The sequence below is a fragment of the Gavia stellata genome, chromosome 27 (assembly GCF_030936135.1).
Source record: "Gavia stellata isolate bGavSte3 chromosome 27, bGavSte3.hap2, whole genome shotgun sequence".
Classification (NCBI taxonomy): Eukaryota; Metazoa; Chordata; class Aves; order Gaviiformes; family Gaviidae; genus Gavia; species Gavia stellata.
The window spans coordinates 8089528-8106722 of NC_082620.1; positions in this window are offsets into that span (position 1 = coordinate 8089528).

Consider the following 17195-nt stretch of genomic DNA (forward strand, 5'->3'; position numbering starts at 1 on the left):
TAGGGAACAGCTGCTTATGATCTCTTCACAAGTGCTGGGTCATTGGTAAACAACCATCCCTCCACCCTCTTGGAGAAAAAAAAATTATACAAAAAATGTATTCATTTTCCTGATGATGAAGAGTAATGAAGAGCACGTGCATGCTGCACTAAGAGAGAGAGAAAAAAATGACAAATTAAATCATGTCTCGTTTGACAACCCTTTAAGTGTAACAGATCTGCACTTGTGCTGTCTGACAGGCATGATTGATACCACGGAGCACTCGTCAATTTTTAAACACACAGCCCGAACAAAGAGTCACTTCATCCTGGTTCTTGTAGTTTACAGGCAGCCCAGTGCTACACAGGGTAAGCACCCCTTCATGCAGTGGTGTTTTACTTGGCAATACACTGCATCTCACTGTTTGGACAACTATATTTATTTTTATGATCCTTAAAATATTGTAACCCAGTCAACTCAACAGTCATTTAAGGTAATTTCTGGTCTGAACAGCATCTATTTTCTAGACAACTTTACAATAATATATGTTTGCTGTGGGCCAAATTCTTTGTGTAGGTACCTCTGTTTCTGTGCTGTATTCATAGCTGTTAACTGGAGGGAGTCACAGTATCCAGTAATTTCTAATAACTTGAAATCTAACCCTCCTAGATGTTTTTGACCATGCCGTTTATAGATTATATTTAGCATGGCAAAACAATGTGCTTTTCTTTACAGTTTGTGTACAAACAAGCCAACCCACAGATGAGCTATTTTAGACTTTTTTTTGGGAAAAACTAGGTCTGAGACAGACTTTGAAAATTTCAGTCTGAACAGCTCAAGGTGGTAAATGTAAAAAAGGGTACTACTGTAAAAAGAGTCAGAGTCTTTAATTATCAGTGTTTTGCTATTGCAGCACAGTAACACAGTTACAATGGGTCTTTTAAATGTACTAAGAGGAGTTGGAGGATAATGCTCTGAATTTTACATTTCCTTCTGAAAAGCTGTAAACATCTACACTTGCATAACTTTCATCCTGAAATGACTATGCAACATCATGAGAAAGTTTTATACAGGAAGACTCATCCATCACTGACATTCATATGCCTCCATGCCAGCACTTGTCTGCTACCTGATACCAAAAATGGCTCAGCAGTTCAGAGCAGCCAGCAAAGAATTTGTTACAGCACAGAAGTGGAAGGGAGAGCCTATGCAAGAGCACTGTAAATAGACTGGAGCATAGGTAATCCTGTTGGAAGGAGACAGGGTAGCGTAATAGCTTTGATTTTTAGAGACTTAAATTAACCAATCCAAAGCACAATTTGTGGAGCAACGTCCCATCTTACCCTGGGCCAGGAGCTCTGAAATGAGAGGAAGCAGTGATGGTGTCTCATCTCTAGATGTCCTTGACTCATGGTTTTATGTTTCTATGAAATAATTTATTAGCAGGGAAAAAGAATGAGCACAGCTTTTAGTGGGTGTTGTGAACTAAATCCATGGTCTCTGTAAATCCAAGACCCTCTTTAGACTGGGTTTAGGAGATGCTTACGTACATACCAGCCGTGCCTGCGCAGGGATGAATTCCGTCATCTAGGCTTTCATTTTATGTATCTTTACTACTTGTCCTGGGCCCTTAACTCCATTAAGGGTAGATGCACAACTCTGTTTATTTTGGCCTTTTTTTAATCTGACAGTTCCAATCAAGCTAATTCATCCGAGAGAGACCAACCATCCTTTTATTTATTTTAAACTATTTTACCAAGGTAACCCAATCCAGACCATCTCCGTATCTTGTTTACAAGAGCAGCCTTGGTGACAACATCTGTCCTGTGTAAAATGTCAAAAAAAAAAAAAGAAAACCTGGCAAAAATCATAGAGGTATCAGGATTGTTATTCAGACACACGTGCGCAAATGAGCCTCCAACATCGTTGCCTAAGCTATTCAGAGAAGAAAAAAGGTCGGAAGGAGGTATCAGAGCCGTGGTGTCAGAGCCCCTGTCAGCTGGGAGGCAGGCCATGGCATCTTCAGTGGAAGCTGTTAAATGCTGTGAGTAGTGGCCGTTCGTACCCTGCAACCTGTAGCAGGACGTGGTAGGCTGACGGCGAGAAGTAAAACTGCAAAGCATATTGCAGTGGGCTGTACCTTTGGTCTTTCTCTGATGTTTCTTTGTAGGTTTTATGTACGTTTTCAAAAGTAATACAAGTATCAACCTGTCTCCTACACAAAATGGAGCTCTTTAACAGATAACTTCAAAATCAATACTATGCACAGGTAGAAGGAACCTGTGGAAGAAATGGTTGTTTCACGCTCATAAAAGTGAATTGTTCGTGACGCAATAGGAGGCAGTCTTCCTGATGTAACTGATCAGATATATCAGCAAGAGAAGGTTAAAAGGAAGGAAAAATGCTGTGAAAATCAGTCTTTGGGCCCTCTAATATCTGAATGGTCAGAAAGGGGTTTGCGCCACGCTTGTGATTATTTGCATATTAAGCTACTCATAGATTCTGAACTGCACGAAGGGGATTTTACGCCTTGCTGGTGAAAGCTACTTACTTTAAATGACGATGTGAAGTAGCTTTTGCCATCCAATAGATGAGGGGAAGTCTGATACAGTTCCATTATAAGAGGCTAACTACACTAAAATGACAATTGCATCAGGACATTTAAAAATACAGCAGCAGTTTAAATGAGATAACTGGCTGTAAGGGTGGCAATACTTTGTGGTCCACGGAAGTGGAGGAAAGCCGAGCAGCTCCCATTGCTGAGATGCCTTACAGTACTCAATGGCTTGTCTTGATCCTTGCTGATCCCTGAAAGCTCTTGTATTTCAGGAAGAGGTGGAAGCCTGTGGAATTTATTTGTCACTTGAGCTAGTGATGACCATCCGGAATGAAACCTGCATAGTCCATTATTACTTGCCATTGTGTTGTGGGTTCTTGTTTAAATTCACTGCTGCACGATGTGTGGTTTGAAGTAAACTTCATGCTGGTGGAATGCTCTTTATCGACAGACTGCAAATAACATTTTCTGCATATGCACAAAGCAGGTAGTACAGTGTGGATGGCAGTAGCACATGTTACCTCTCTGTCTTCCTTGGCTCAGATTTGACCTGGAAGGGCCATCTCTGCTGTACCTGAGAAGAGAACAGACCCTGTGGGTAGAGCTGGCAGAAATTTTGTGTTCCTATATTTTGGGGAATTCCAACACATCCCCAAGCCAAGCAATAATGAAATAATTATTTTGAAAATCAAAATTAAGATACCTGTTTTTGTCAAAAAGCCATTTCTTACAGGAAGAAAAAGATATTTTCACATGAATGTTGTATATCTGACAAATAGCCCTTTGCTACTAAAACTGCAAAAAAGGATGTTAAATTAGAAGAAAAATTGCCCCACTGATCCTTCAAATTTCAACCACACCTGCCAGAAATAAACCTAATGAAAAACACTGTGTACATGTTCTAGAAGCCAAACAAACATTACCTGAGAAAGTTCTTTAAATGTATTGTGACTGAGACTTGCTATACACATAAATGAGCCCCATCTGCTCTCGGTATTGCACTCGCATCCATGTGAAAGAAAAGATTAAAACAAGATACCAACATAAAAGTAGATTGATACAGAAGTGAGTGGGAACTCCTGGAAGGAGATTGTTAGATAGTGACTGCTTGGAATAAGGCCAAACCCAGTTGCAGCACAGAGAAATTGGCTTTCTGTTGTACCATGTTTTCTGTAATGCAAACCAGTGTGTTGGGGGGTGGTGGTGTGTGATTGTCATTATGAAAAGCTTTTGCCAGCACAGTAGCTCAGACACCAGGGGATAATGCATTACACACTGATGCTTTCCAGGACGTTGATTCTAAAGCAGTTGTGGTGGGTTGTTCCTATCAGAGGATGTGAGTTTCCGAACCACGGTTTCCCACAGGGTGTTATCCTGGCAGTACAAGGTTAAGATCCAGTCTTACTTCAGAGAAATGCCCCCACCTTCCTGTGGTCTTCAGGTTTCACCTAGCACCGCTGCGCTTTGAGGTTAGAGGCAGGGGATTCGTGTTTCGGACAATGGACAGAACAATTGGGAAAGCAACCCCGTTTCTGTTACAGCGTAATCCCACCTGGGAGAAAGGCTCACTTGTTACTTCAAAGCTGTCGCATGTCAGAACACCCTGCTGAGATTAAAGCACCTCACAGAGGAGACGTGCCACCTGTCAATCTCTGCTCAGATCCTACGCTGCTTCACAGGCTCGGGCGCAAGGGCTCTGGCCAGGGTTTGATTGGGGAACCGCTGCTGAAGCTCAGGTACCGGGTGAATGGGGTTGGTGATCCCGAGATGAGAGCGCATACCCAGAGCTGCATTACAAGCGGTGTCATTTTTGGGATCCAGTGTAAATGTAGGGGCCTCGATTGCTTGTGGCCATTAAGGAAATCCTGGAACGTTGGCTTTGCGCTGAGTAGTGGTAAGATCAACAATTGAGCTGAAAATGAGTAGCCATGTGTTGCTAAACCCTTACCTTCTGTAGTTTCAAATTAATGCAATAAATTTGGCTTCCTGTCCTCAACTACTTTGCTATGTACTGCTAGACACTGCCACATTCCACTTCAGAGGCAGCAGGTGCTGATTGTTGGGAAACTTGATCCATATATCAATTGTAATGCATCTTAAAAAATTTAACTTACAAAAATATGAAAGGGAGTCTGCAGAATGAGACTTTCTTCCTTCAGACCTGGAAAACCTGGTGGTGTCTGTGGTTTTGTAAAACCCCTCATACTTTATTTATTTTTATTCCTCTGCTAGCCCTTGGGTACAGATTACTTTCAAACAAGCTGGTTTACTGTTTGCATAACACAGGCTTAAATTCAGTTAGAAATAGATCATTTTTCAAGTAAAATTCCCCAGAAAATAATTACAAGTATTTGGGGGTGTTGGGGAAAACATCAGAAAGCTTTCTTGTTAAGGTCTGGTGACACCTGGCAATTAAAAATAAAAATCCATTTCTTGATCCAGACCTTCCTCCCTCTCCTTGGGGACAAATTAAACTGAACTGCAGAAGTTTCAAACATACTTCTAAATCCAGCATCATTTGCTTCTGGGTAGATTCTACATTCTACAAATTATTTCTTCCTGGGAAAGTGTCTCAGATTCATATTAATGAGGATTCCATGTTTGTGGTTAGGAGAAATTTAGTCTTGTGGCTTAAGCAGCCTCAGGACTCTCATTAAGTGCAAGAGGTTAATAATCTAAACTAGCAGTTAACTAGCCATGGTCAGCAGAGCCTTATTGCTTTTGGCTCACGCTAGCTAAGCTGGTCCCTTGTCCTTTGCAGTGCTAGGGATGCAGGTGAAAAGAAGGAGACCAAACAAGGCTAGCTGCAGATGAGCCATTTCTAGTTTAGCACTGGGGGAGATCTTAATGAAATGTTATGAGTGGAAATAAGATACTGATGGAAAAACTAGACTGCATGCGTATGACTGTAAGAGGAGGTGGATTCTCTAAGAGCAGATGAGCTCTTCATTCAGGTGTAGTTTGTGCTCTGGTAGTTTGAGATCCTTGTCCAGCCAAGTGCTGCGCACAGACAGCTCAGGCAAAACCCTCTCTTTCTGTGAGGGAAGAAATGGCCGCTTCTTTGCAGCACAAGAAAAATATGCAGAATTCCCAGCTGGGCTTGACTCACAGCGCATGTGTCCAGCGTGTCAGACTTTCTTAACTGGACATCCACTGAAAGAAATTATAGAATTACAGAACACTGATTGGAATGGATCTCTGGAGGTCATCTATTCCAACCTGTTGTTCAAAGCGGGTTTAGTTAGATCAGATTGCTCGGGCCATATTGAGTTCAGTTTTGAACGCCTCCAAGGATAGAGACTCCAGAACCTCTCTGGGCAACCTAGTCTAGTATTTGACTACCCTCACGGTAAAGAAAGGTTTCCTTATATCTGTTTGGAATTTTTTGTCTTCTAACTTGTATCTGTTGCCCCCATCCTGTTGCTGGGCACCTCCAAGAAGAGCCTGGCCCCGTTTTCTCTGTATCCTCTGATCCAGGTAGTTGTAATCAGCAATGAGGTCTCCCCTTTGATTTCTCTTCTCTATGCTGAACAGACTCACCTCATTCAGCTTCTCCCTGTAAGTTGTGTGTTCCAGCCCTTATCGTTTTGGTGGCTTGTGGCTGGTCTTGCTCCAGTCTGTCAGTGTGTTTCCTAAACTGGTGAGCTCCAAACTGGACGCAGTGCTCCAGATGCAATGGGAATAGAGGGAAAGGATTGTTCTCCTGGACCTGCTGGCTGCATTCTTACTAGTACAGCCTGGGGTATGGTTCACCTAACTATCAGCAGCATTAAGTTGTTTTGTGGGTCAAGAGCTAGAAAGAAACAGTGCAGGTATTCCTGACATAGAAGAATTGCTGCAGAAATTGGAGGGCAGTCACAAATTAGCTCTATCCTTCTACAGCTGGTGGAAACTTTAGTTTTAATTGCACAGACCTCCAGCAAATTAAAAAGAAGCAACCAAAGCTGTTATCAGGCTGGCTTCTTACAGTGTCCTGACGGGTCCCAGAGACCTCTGCAGAGACAAGAGATTCGCCTGGCTTCTGCCACATCCTCCCTGCCTAAGTTTAAAACGGTAAAAAAAAATTCTGATCTGTAAGTGATCTTAGTGCAGTTGTGGAGCAGACTCTGTTCCCAGTGGAAAAAGTAGGACATGATAAGGTAACTTAGTTATGCCCCTCTTCCTTTCTGATGTGTGTTATTTCAAGGATACAATTTATTTTAGCATGATGGCTCCTAGTGGAGCATCCATAGATTTATCTTCTGACATTTTGAAACATCCAGAAAAATAAATTTCATTTAGTTTCACTAAAGTTTGGTCTGAGAACAAGTACCAGAGATGTTGTCTAGAAATCTAAAACATTATTCTGAAGAATCACACAGAAGCATGGTCTGCCTGAATAGACGTATCTGAAAGAACAAATCTCTCTTTCATCAAGGCAGCATCATGTGCTGTCCATCCCATGCTAACATCAGCTTACACCACTCTGGAATGGTTTTGCAGCATGCTTTTAATTGCTCACAGGGGAGATGCCTGCTGTAAAAGAGGAAAGAGGTTCATTACCTATTTCTGTAAGAGAGAGAAATGCTTTTGCTGTCTGCAGTTCATATGGGATGATGACAGGGCTCCCCCCTGCTCTATCAACAGGCAGCTAAAGTTTGGTTGGAGTGGGAGAAGCTTCAGTTGCTGGTCACAGAAAGTAGAAGTGCTCTAAATGCATGGGAGCCCCCAAGTTAATGCAGTTTGGGTCTGTTTCTGAAGCCTCTCCTTGTATCGGGAAAGCAGTCTCTGCACTAGCGGTTCCCCTTGGGAAGAAGTGCCTGGGACTCTAGCCTAGCCATACATCTCTGTCAAAATCTCTATGAATAAATTAACCTTTCTAAAGATTAGTGCACCCTAATACCTCAGGGTTTTTTCTTGTTTTTTAACAGAACAAATGCTAAAAATGCCTTGACAGACCTTGCTAGGTTTTGTGCTGTGGATCATCTACAGAGGATTATGCTGCAAGTGGCGTTAAAGGCACAGCCATGTACTCACAGAGAGTATTGACTTGTCTCCTCCTTTGGAGGAAGGCCTTAGTGTATGGCAAAACATATAGTTATAAGTAGGAAATCCTCATTAGGGCAAAGAATAAAAAAGCTAATGAAAACTCTCATGCTTTTCCTTTTAAAACACCTCGAATTCAGACACCTCCCAATGCTTCACAGCTGTGAGCTCACCAGAGCAAAGATGTTATCTGACTCAAACAACTCTGAAGATTTTGGTAGCTGCACTTAACACTCAGGTAGCTGAAGCACTGGTTGCCAACTGTATCTGTGAAACAATGGACTCAGTGTCAGCAGCCCGATGGGCTTTTGCCTGCTTCTCTTCTTGACTCAAGCCCTTACTTTGGTAGAACAGACTGCGGGGAGGTCAGGTATCTGTCGCTCTATTCTCTTGCCATTGAATTGCTGGAATTGATCTGATCCTTTCCAGGCGGCTGGGGGCGGGGGGGGCCATTCCAAAGATGGTAGGGAGTGTTTTGATTTTTGATCCTTTTGAGATGAATTATGGGGAGGAAGCTGTCTGCTATCAGAGGAATTAGTCAAATTCCTTGTCAGATGTGCAATCCCATTAAAAATGCATTATCTGTTTTCAAAGCTTAAGTATGGGTGTTGGTTGAGAGTCTTTAAAATATTATTGTAAACTTTCACTGAGAAAAAGTATTCCCGAGTCTTTCATGAAGGCTAATCCCACTTCAACTACCGTAAACCATCAACTTCTGGGGTGGCCTTCCCAAGCAATACTAGGCAAGAGCATGCAATTATTCTGGGAAAGTCCCCCTGGAAGATGCATGCATTTGTTTTACAACGTTGTTAGCAGCTCTCAGCATTCAACTGATTTGTTCTGATAATGATACTGTGTCTGCATGCCTCCTCAAATTCTCCCTTTGCTTTTCTGTCTGGCACCTCGAGTTCAAATAACCATCTGAATCCAGGTCTGAATGTGGACTAAATGAGATACTTAACTCCGGTTCCTGCAAAGAGTAAACTCAGAAAAATTAAATGTATATGCTTGTAACTTGAATATCTTAAAAAGTAGTTGGAAGGAATCTCAGTCAAAGCTTTGAAGTGTGTATCTGTGGAGGGAAGTCACAGTTTTTTCTGCGAAGGATTTACGGGATATCCTGGAGCATGCAATATCACTCATTCTTTGAAACGTGTTCCTCGGAATTTTTTTAATAAACATATAATGGTGGCATGTAAACTTCTCGTTTTAAAGTAACCATTAGCTGCAGAATCACACACTATTCCTAGTTTTTCTTTATTTTGACATGCAAATAGGATTTCCAGGAAAATCTCATAGATTTCTGATGTTTTTCACTGATGTTCACAACCATAAAATTACTCCAATTGAATTTACAATAGCCATGGCAGATCATAAATGATGTTCTCTGGCCAGCTGAACACTATTCCGTAGGTTATTTGCCTAGACATTTGCTCATTTGAAATCTTAGTGTCTTAGAACAATGGTATTTCCACCATTTCTATTTGCAGTCCAACAGTTCAACTTCAGACTTTCTTACACTAAGTAGTTTAACTCAAAAGCTTAACGTCAGAGCGGGATGGGATAATTTATGATAGCCAATCTACTTTGCTTGGCAGTGCATTACAAATGTCAGAAAAAAATGCTTTCATTCTGTACGGTCTCTTTAATACCTTTGTCACTGCGTCACCTGAGCACAGCGGGAATAGCTAAGAATCTGCTAATCAGTGTATATAATAAAGCTATGTATTTTAGTGATTAAAAAATAGGGTGGTCACCTTTTTAAAGGAAGGAAACAGCCTTGGATTCTTGCTAGGACTGTGCCAGCGCTGAGGGACAATGTTTCATGCTACTTTGTTTTTCTGTTCCATGAGAGGAGTTGGCAGAAAATAGGCAAATTCCTCCGGTCTGGCTGAATGCTCTGGCACCACACAGTAACCATGTTTCCTGCTTGGTTCTCTGGCAAGCGTGTTAGTTTCTGTAACAGCTCCAGTCCTCTGTGTCACTGCAGGCAAATGAAACGCAGCTTGGTGCTTATCTCTTGAAATACCAATAAAGTTATGGGTTCAAATTGCTGTTAGGCAGCATTGCCAATCCACCTGTTAAAATATTTTTCGGGCAACAAGGTATGAAAGGAGTACATGCACATCATAAATATTTGGGATAATGTGTTATGTTTGAAGGCTTTTGAGGTGCTTTGATTTCATTTTGATGGTGGCTCCCAAGAGATCACATTGGGACCTGCAAACAAATGCTGCAGAATGAAGTAAATTGTGCGGGAAGCTGAAAACCAGCTTTGCTCTTTCTTTAGCCAATCCATATTAAAAAAAAATCAGCCCAAAGTTTTGTGACTGAGAGTTTAAAGTCTCCCTCTCTTTTCTGCTTGATAAATGAAGGAGCACCAGCAAATATTCTTGTGCCCCCTTCCAGGTTCGGTAAGCAGTGAATCTTGAGAACCTAAGCTGGTCTTTACCTTGCAAAATTTGCACTACTCTTTGGAGTTTCTTTGCAGTCTTGGATCAGCAGAGTTCACGTTGCGACAAAGATCAGAGGCAGAACCCTGCCTGATGCTGTCTAGGCAACTTTTGTAACCAGATAAAGCTACAGGAAAAGAAATTCCCGTGTATTCTAATTCTACTATGTACATGCAAAGATAATCAAAGCAGTAGGAGCACTTAATATCTTTTTCTTACCATTTTCATTAAAGCAGAACATGTGGTCCTCAGGTCTTCAACAGCCCTGTGCATTTAACTATGTACTGTGCGAGGCAGCTGCAATGCAACTTATTTTAATGCTCTAGAGTGGCACTTTAACGTTTCCTTTGCTAGAATAGGTTTATCTCAAAATTTTATGTTATTTCAACAAAGTGGAGTGTTTACCATAAATAGCAGGGCCTGCAGAAAGCCTGTTGCAACACTCTTCCTACTGTGAAGCAGCAGTACCTCAAGCCTGAACTAATTTAGGAAGGCATTGGCCATATGATTTTAATATTAACAAGTGGAGCAAATTTGTGAGTGGGTTGTTGGCCAGTTTCATAGTGAGGGGCACCTGCAATCGATCAACACGGCTCGTACAACAAGGTGTCGATGCACAGGCAGAATAATAACAAGAATTTGGTGTGTACAGGGATCACTCAGCCGGTGGGGAGGTGTTAACATGCGGGAGAAAAGAAAACGTTATGGTGAAACGTTGTTATTTGTTGGTTAGTTAGCAATCGCGTCATTCTCAGCGACGTGAAAGAAGCAGGGCAAGAGATTAAACGTGGCAAGGTGGGTAAGGTATGGTATACCTATGGCTTCTGCTGCTAGCTGGAAAGCTCAGAGGTGCATAACATGAGTAAGATGTAAAGTTGACAGTGGCAGAAAGTGAAACAGGAGAGGGCTGCTGTTGCACACAGGTTATGTGGGTCTAAATGCAAGCACTCTTTAAAAGGCCATTGCCTTGGTTGGTGAGAGGACCTAAGTCCCAGGCTCCTTCTCCTTGGAAAGCTCAGGTGGACTGCTCCCCAGCCCTCAGAAACATCTAATGGTTGGCTGATACGGTTCAAGGAAGCCTGTCATCGCAGGGACTCTGCTTTGAACATATGCGTGCTCTGCTGCAATAGAGTAGAGCTAGGAAAAAGCTCCCGATTCAGCTTCCTCTGCCAGTGCATTCCCTTGCTGAGGGTTTCCCTGGGAACGAAGCCTGCCTCTCCCATACTGACTGGGAATGGGTGATGCCTAACGCACAGCTCTTCACCCCGTGCCCAAGTTCCCCTGCCCAACACATGGCTGCCAGAGGGAGGTGTACCAGGGAACCTGGCTCCTCTGGGACATGGTGTTTTGACAAGTACAAATAATATTGCAGGCAAACGCTGGAAAACAGATCCCATCTACGGACACTGGCTTGGCTTTCACAGGACATGACAAAGGAGGAGATGTGAATGGGCATGTCTGTTTGCCAAAGAACAGAAGGATGAGGAACCGTCACCTCTGGAAGAAGTTTTGAAAATGCAAGAGGGGTAGATCTCTTAGCACTGTGTGAAATCGAGTGGACTCTCTGGAAGTCAGTCTAAAGCTTACGCTCCTTAGGAAGGATCCTTCCCAGCTGTGTCCTGAGCTATTACTTACATTTTTTGCAGGGATGTAATTTCTTGCCTTATTTCATAGATTTCTTCCTTCTCACTGCATCCCAAAGGGTGATATCAGCGTGTTGTCATGTTCTTTCTATTGCGTGTCAACTTCAAGTATGTATTTTCATTTATCTGAATAAGCATAGAGCTACAGTGACACGATTAGAAAAATACGGACTGTCACAAAAATATAGGCCTCTGTTTGAAGGAACACAGGTCACCTCCTGATCTCGCCTTCCCCTCTGACAAACATCTGGAGCTGCTGTGTCCTGCTTGAGTTACTTTGTCTCTGTTTGTCTTTACCTCTGTTGCTTTATTTCTGTATTGCTTAGCTAGTCTGAACTTAGCAGAATATGTATACTCTAATTCGGGTGGTTCATACATGCTATTGGCAACATGTGCTAGCTTTATTGTGTTAATGGCATGCTTTTGTGGACGTCTGAAATAACACCAATCTTCTTTCTCCCTCCAGATGAAAAAACCTGAGCCTACATTCTGTTTTGCCAGTCACTGTTTCCTGTCACTTGCAATGGCCTCTTCCCAGGAGGTAAGAAAATAACTTTGCGTACTTTTTACCAGTGGTAATCTGTTGTTTTGGCGTTCTGTGAATGACTGGTTTCAGGCGATTCTGTCAATGTACCTTGCCAGCAACCAGGTTTTGGATGTTTGCTTTGGGAACATTTCGTGGTTGAATGGCTGTGTTCCATTCCACATGTAAACATGGACAAAAACTCACATTTAACAGTTCTAAACAGTTGGACACTGGTCAGAGAGGCTACTCCCCTTCTCTTTAATACATTGAAATTTTGAAAAAAGTACAGAACAATTTAGTAGCAGGAATGCCCAGGTCCTGCCAAACGTATGATTTTGTTTTATTTTATTTTTAAAAATGCCTAACACAAAGACCGAGCCTTTATTTGGAAGGCGATGTCAGGAAAGCAAAACTTAATTGAATCTCAGACTGTACAATTGGAGTCATGTCTAAAAGGAAAGCTGTCTTTTCCCTCAGCATGCACTTGTACTGGAGGCCAGTTTCCATTTTCATTTGCATGAGTTTAAACCACAGTAACTCTATATGTGACTGTGCCAGTATGGCTTGAGATTAGAATTGGGTCTTCAGCGATTTCAAGCTTTGTTTTTACTTTATTAGTCATCTGATTGATCATAGTGATGCCAATCTGGTTATTTGCCGTAGCCACGCAGAAGAGTCTGGCCGCAGCAACAGGACCTAGTGTGTGCTCAGCACTTTTCAAAATCCAGATCTGTGTTACTAAATATTGAATGCTGTACTCCACTGGGAACAGGAGATGTATGCGTCCTTTAAAAAAAACTATAAGCACTGTGCTGCGAGGAGCTTGGGACAGCTCTTTGCTGTGGGCAGCTTTATCTCTCAGGGGCTTTCTAACCATCTCTTGGAGGCATCTGCCTCAGCTCCTCAGATGATGGGGCCCATCTTCCATATAGAGTCAATGGAGAATTGCTTTTCCCATGTCATGCGGCTGAAGCCTGCCTGCTATACCACGGAGCACTCTCAGCTCTCATCTCCTGCCTTCCCGGGGCAGGTTCCCGATCTGTCCATCAGGCTTTCTTTACTTACGTTAAGCATTACGGCAGAGTGCTGTGTTAGTTCTTGGGGGAGATGTTTGCTATCCAGAAAGCATGAAAAGCATTTGGAAGGAGAGGTCTCATTAGGTCTGACAACACAGAGTCCCGTGAACACTAAGAGGAATGCTTGAATGGAGGTGGAGGATAAAAAGGCCCTTGTCCAGAATCAAACTCAGCTCCAGTCAAAATGGAGAAGCAAGCAGATCTTTTCCTGCTTCATTTGGATATGTGGCAGAAGATGAAGAATATGTTGGGCCCTGTGTGTTTGGGCAGCTTCGCTTTATACCCTGGATCATTCATCTAGAGCCAACCCCTTCAGTATCTAACTCACACTCCTTTTACACACTCGCTGGTCGCCACAGAAGTGCAAGTTGTACTACTTATGTCCTTACACATATTTATGATAAGCTGACAGCCACTGTGTAATAAAAACCACCATTTCCATACCTGTTTTAGCTCTAAAAGTGTCCTTTAGGGCTCTGAAAGTAGGGCCTTTTCTAGTAAGGGATCCAGGAATAGCATAGCTCAGCCTTTCAGGCATTTGCAGTTTAAGGGCACCTTCTGGCTTGTTGGATGTCCCCAGTGTATTCTCTCATGGGTTTTCATGCATAGTCTATAGAGTACTGATGATCTCTGGTAGCACTTGTTGGTGCTCCACAGATTTTCTGATCACATGATGCTGGCATACTGCCTTATTTCCAGCTGCTAAACTGCATTCAAAGGCCATTTAAAATACTTTCCTAATAAAACTTGCCTATAAAAATAGTTACTATAGCTGCTGCAAGGATGTTCTAGGAGCTGGTCCAAAAGACAGTCCCTACTGAGATGAGATCCACCCTACTAAAAAAAGCTGAGAAATTTCAGCCTTAGCAGAATTTCAGCAGAAATTAACAGCAGCAGAAAAGTGGCAGCGGAAGTGTTAATCAAATCGTGTGCTTTCTTAGTTAATGCGCAGTCACTCCCGCAGCTGATGAATAAGATAGGGAGCATGGCTTGTTGGGTAGAGTTTCTAAGCTGTTTAAATATGTTACAGCTTTGCTTTTAAAGTAGAAGAGCTTGGATTAATTGAGTAAGTGGCACTTAAGAGATTGCAGGTTAGGAGGATGCAGAGTGTGGCTAAATGCAGCTTGGGTGTTCGCTTTTTTTTTTTTCTTTAAATCTGTGGTTGCACTTTCCCTGTAGCTGTGGGGTTAGGACAAAGCCGATCAACTGCAGGTTTTATTGCCAGTGAGCTGAGACATGCAGCTGTTTCAATTCTTTGATCACAGAAGATAGCAGAACAAGCAAACCCAATGCTGATGCAAACTTCTTTTTTTATTCAAAACGCCCCTCTGTATAAGCTCAGCACAGCTGCTTGGGCTCCCAGAAGGTGGCAGGGATAGGGGGCAGGAGCCAGGGGAGGGCTCGCAATCCATACGTACAGTGTCCCTGTGGCACATGGTACCTGCTGAGTCTTCTTTCTGGCCAGGTATAACCAATTCTCTGTTTGCCATTTCATGACAGTGCCTAAGGGTGCTAAAAATACAACTTTTTTAAAAGTTATTGTCTCCATATGCAGAAGAAACTCTTGGAAGGTAGCATGCTTCACTCTGTTTGCATGTCTTGTTTCCTTTCTCATCAACAGAAAGCGTATGTATCTACCTCAGCCTTATCTAACCAGCTAGCTTGATGCTCTAACTGATCCTCTTGTTATCATTAGTTCAAGGAAAATACTTCCAGGACTTTCTGACTCACATCTTGGAAACCTCTTTTTCTTCTCAGTACTTTAGTCCAGGATAGAGCCTTTTTTTTCTTCATATTTGGACGTGCCTGGTGCATATGCCAGATACCACAAATAGCCCAATCTCTCTTCTTCGTCAGGCAGCATCTGGACTTTCTCCTTCTGTGTCATTACAGTGGTAGACTTTGACCTGGATTCTCAGCTATGTAAGGGGTAAGAGCAAAAGCGCGAACTGTCAGGGAGCTGGTCCTGCTTCATAGCTTGTTTCAGAACTAGATACCTTCTTGTGTTTTGCAACGGGGATTTAACGGCAAACATTACAGGAACACTTTAAGACTTAAGCCCATACCAAGGATATAAGTGGTAGAGGAGGTGGTATTTTTCAGAAGCAGAGGGGAGTTTTCCCCCTAACAGCAGATTCCTGTACTGAACCAGGACAGTTCCTCACCATGAGCTTGCATTTCTAATTAGATTCATGTCAGGCATGCCCCTACCTCCAGTTGCTTCTGTCCCCGGGATCTTCCTTCAGGGGATTGTCACTCCATTGTCACGAATTTTATTGGTCTGCACTGATCTGTGCACATCTCCAAGGATGCCTGTAGCTCTTAAAAGCTTTCTACTGTGCTGCACTCAGAAAAATGTGGAATAGTCTGATTATGCACAGCGGCTGCTGCAGAGTCAGTGTGATTTTCCTGAAACTATGAGTCCCTTTGGAAATGGGCTGAAAGTTTTTTTTGTAGCACCCTCTTCTTGCTCTCTCCTCAGTCTTTGCTAGTCATTTCTTGAGAGAACATGTTGCAACACTTTGTTTTGCAGTGAAGTCAAACCTGGGCTATTCTGGGTTGATGCTAATAAAATGGCAGTAGTGGAGCAATACGAGGTGTAGGTTTTCTGTCTTTGAAATGGTCTCTGTTGTTCTGGCTGCAAGTGGAAAGTATCTCATTTGGGAATGTTAAAACATTGATTTCCAGTGCTAGACAATTGCTTTCTGTGAATTTCTTCTTTTTTTTTTTAAACTTATATGGCTTTGAAACATGTTAAAATTCAAATTTTTGTATTGCTATTTGGACTATTTTAACAAGACCTAAGGTTGCATAAATGGTCTCTAAGATGGGTTTCTTAATTTTTATTTTTATGGGAAAGCTGTAACATGGGAAGTGATGGGGTGTTTTTAGTGAATTCTAAGTGAAATATAAGAACTCTTCCTTTCAAAGTTGTCTAATTCAGGTGTGGGCATTTAGAACGATATTTTTCCATCCTGTCTAATTTCTGTCTTAATTTTTCATCTGCCGTAAGTGGCATAATGTAGAGGGATATCACTTATTTCATCATTGTGCATTACTAGAGTATGATACTTCAGACTTTTGGGATTGTTATCTAAACAAAGGCTGTGTAAGGCTGATTTGACCTAGATTATCAAAATTAGGACCAAAATTACTTCACTAAAGCTACATTTTCTAAAGCACCATATGTGTTGGAAACACAAGCCAGCTCTTAGGTAATATTTGTGCTTTTCCTTGTGTCTGTCAGTGCAGCTGACATTTAGGACACTCTTAAGGATGCGATTTTATAAGCACTGAGGTGCCTGTATTGTCTTCAGTGATACTCAGCCTACATGGAAATCAGACTACATATTTAGAAACCTCACTGCAGGCGTGTAGTTTCCAGTTGAGGAATGAAGCCTGTATGGGTTCTTGTCTTGACATTACTATAACAGTCTTTGCCAGTAGGTGGGGTTCCAATGCTGTTAAAAAGACCTGGGAAACCTTGTCTATAAACACTCGCTCCTCTTGCACTTACATAGACAAGCTGGCCACATCTGGAAATGTTTGATTTGATATAGTGTCGTTTTACATTGCAGAAATGAGCGTAAGCGGTTTTTTAACCCACCAAGTGAGAAATGTGATCTGGGTTTTACTACCGACCCTTTAAATAAAAAACAGATCGCTTATTAAACCATTATCTATCAAGGATATGGAGAGAGTTAGAAATATCCCAGGATCAGAATCAAAATTGAAATGGACACATTTCTCTCTACTGTCCGATCCTGACAGCATGGTCCAGTCATGCAGAAGTGCAGAGCTGAAATACCTCACAAGAGGAAAAACAAACAGAGAGACAGGATAAAGAAACAAGTTCATATCCTATCCCTGTATCTGTGTTCGCTTTGACCATTTCCATTCAAGTACAGGGCATTGCTTATAGGAAGTCACTGGAAT